This window comes from Mugil cephalus, chromosome 5, assembly GCF_022458985.1.
Source record: "Mugil cephalus isolate CIBA_MC_2020 chromosome 5, CIBA_Mcephalus_1.1, whole genome shotgun sequence".
NCBI lineage: Eukaryota > Metazoa > Chordata > Actinopteri > Mugiliformes > Mugilidae > Mugil > Mugil cephalus.
In genome coordinates, this window is record NC_061774.1 from 14,960,859 (window position 1) to 14,963,696 (window position 2,838).

General features: G+C 44.0%; 1 long non-coding RNA gene across 1 annotated transcript in view; it reads right to left on the reverse strand.

Moving 5' to 3' along the window:
• Positions 1 to 553: 553 nt before the first annotated feature.
• Positions 554 to 2,838, reverse strand: part of LOC125007735 — a 4,441-nt gene continuing 2,156 nt past the window's right edge. The window contains exon 3 of the long non-coding RNA XR_007112786.1: positions 554 to 2,449. This is a non-coding gene — a long non-coding RNA (uncharacterized LOC125007735). The remainder of the gene's footprint in view (positions 2,450 to 2,838) is intronic.

A 2,838-nucleotide genomic window follows, 5' to 3' on the forward strand; every position in this document is an offset into this window, starting at 1 on the left:
CATCTCTATCAGTCCGTCGATAAATAAATTTAAAATACGATGAGAGGTGAAAGAAGCCGCCATTAAGACGCTGCGCTCTCAAATGCAGGTCTTGTACAGTAGATTAGGGAGTCACAGTCCTTCACTTTCTTAGAGTAACCCTGCGTTTCCCTACGATGAAGCCTTAAAGATCTGAAGAGCATCAAGAGACATATCTAAGAAAAGTGCCTTCAGTTTTTATTCATGTTCCTTCCCCTTTCTTTTTCAAGTGATCTCCAGCTTCATAGAGAGGACGGTGAGGGAGAGGAGGAGAGACACAGAGAGAGGGAGCGAGAAGGAGTGTTTTCCAATAGAAATGAGACGAGTTGAAGCCGACTCCTCAGCCGGGATGGGGCTGTCACCGCTCAGTTCAAAACATTCCGCCATGCAAAACAGCCAAAAGCCCCGAAAACCCGTTACATGACTTCACTTTGAACATCACTGGAGCTCATTCACAAGCAGGTCAGGCTCTTTCAAACTTTGAGAGAAAAAAAAAAAAAAGTGTTTAATGCTTTCAGGTGTTTAATTTCTGCACTTACTTTTATTTGCTTGTCCAGAATTTCGTTTTTTATTCGTCTTTGTCAATGAAGATCATTGTCTTGTTTATTGGCAACCAACGAGGAGTGAATTTGTCATAACCACAAGCATGCGCTGCAAATACACACACACACACACACGGATGCATGCACACACATGGTTCTCATATTCTGGAGGACAGCTGCAGGGGTGTGGAAGGCTTGGGAAAATGGATCATGGAATCAGGCCAATCAACTTCCTCCATATCCAGCACCTGTTTGTCCGTATCTGCCGCCGACAATTTCACAATGCGCGGTGATTATAAAAATGTACAGAGATTAATACGGGCTAAGTAAGTACACACTATAGATTACTGTCACGAGCACGCCTTTCTACAGTTTTTAATTTTTTTTCTTTTTTTTTTGTTGAAGTCACGCAGTTACAGTAAGTAGGTATGATTTTCTGCTCGCATGTTTGTCACCGAGGTTTATTCAACGGAGATTATGCAAATTTGAGTCTATTACACATCCTGGCCTAATTCACTAAACCCTGTTATAATTAAGACACACATCCACCGTGGAGAAAACCACACGCAAGTACAGGCGCACGCACACACACACACACACACGCACAGAAGCCACAATAATAAAGCGTTACCTTGAAATATTCCCTCGACCAAAAAGAGAGATGAAGAGATGCTGAGATGATGACAGTTAATACGCTTTGATGTTTTTGTCACTTCGACGACAGGAAATCTGAGCGTGTGTGCGTGCACATGTGTGTCACGGGAAAGGCTGCGCACGTGTGTGCATGTGTGCGCGAGCTGAGGGAGGGGGGTAGACGATCTTCTCTGAAGCGGCCCAGGCAGGCATCAGCACTCAATCATCCGAGATCTGCCAGACGACACCAGCAGAGAAAACACATTACCCGTGTCGTGTCGCCTCGTCTTCTTCTGTTGTCTTCTCTTTATTATATTTAGGGCTGCCTTGCCTCAGGGTCAGGTGACAATCTGCATTCTCTTTCTGCAAGTTTTCTCCAAACTGTCTGGAGTTTTTTTTATTTTATTTTATTTTATTTATTATATATATGCATATTTTTTTTTTGTATTTTATTTTTCGACATTTTTTTTTCTACCTCTCTGTTAAAGGGGAGCTGTTGATGGGTTTTAATCCCTACATGAGTCCCTTTGCAGATGACTCTGCTGGCATGGTGTCAGAAAGAAACTAACAGAGAGCAGTGCTGCGCATTAGACAAAAGATGAATACCCTGAGAAGGGAGGGAGGGAATAGAGGGAAGAGGCAAAGAGCCCATTTGAAGTGCTTGTCTAAGTTTTTGTAAAAAATGAGTTCTTTATAACGGCATATAAATATATAAATGAAACACTTAAAGACATTATCAGGCACTTTCATTCCCCCTGCCTTTTGTGTGCTGGTTGAGGTGGGAAACAGAAGGGAAGTAAACACATCTGCATATCTGAGTCATTGGTTCCAAGGGAGCTGTTATGGGCTGTCTCTGCAAATCTCTCCTCAGCGTTGCTTATAGCCCACCAGCAAAGGGAAAAAAAACAAAAAAAAAAAACACCCCCTCCGCTACACCACTGATGCCGGGTCAGATATTTCAACAGTCTTTTAACTGATGTGGTTATATCTGAGAGTGGCAAATCTGATTTCCAGTCTCCTCGCCTCAAATAGGCCGTTCACCCTTTTCGTTCATCTTTTTCTTAGGTTTGAACACAAGTGCGCCCGCGGTCAGCAGCGGCGGAGGACGGCGCCGTTGCGTGTCGCCGCCGTTTAGTGTCCGGTTGACGGTAAGTTGGCACAGTCGGTGTAAGAGAGTGGGCCAAGACCGGTCAGGGCCTCTGTCTCCACGGTGGCCGTCACCTGGACAGCCGTGCATGCCAGCCCTCCGGCCACATCTGAGGAATCAGAGGAACGGTGTAAACAGGCAACAAGCAGGAAGACTTATATACAAATGCAAACCAACACGCTAGATAAGATCACAGCCTGCAACGAACAACACAATTCCTCTGAGGTTTTACTGGACTGGATCCAATTAATTAAATAGCACCGATATTACATAATTGTAAGTAGCCAGATAGTTAAAATCCCATTTTACTCATTTTGCACATAAAGTACATGAACATATATACTGGTACATGCTGCACCGTGAATTAAGAGGGATTTTGCTGCACGTTGAAGGTCATAATTATTGACTGTATACAAAGACGGATGAACCCGTAGGTTATGAAGAGCTCGGCGTTGGTAGTGGCTCACGCCATGGCCATCTTACCTGAACATAACTCTG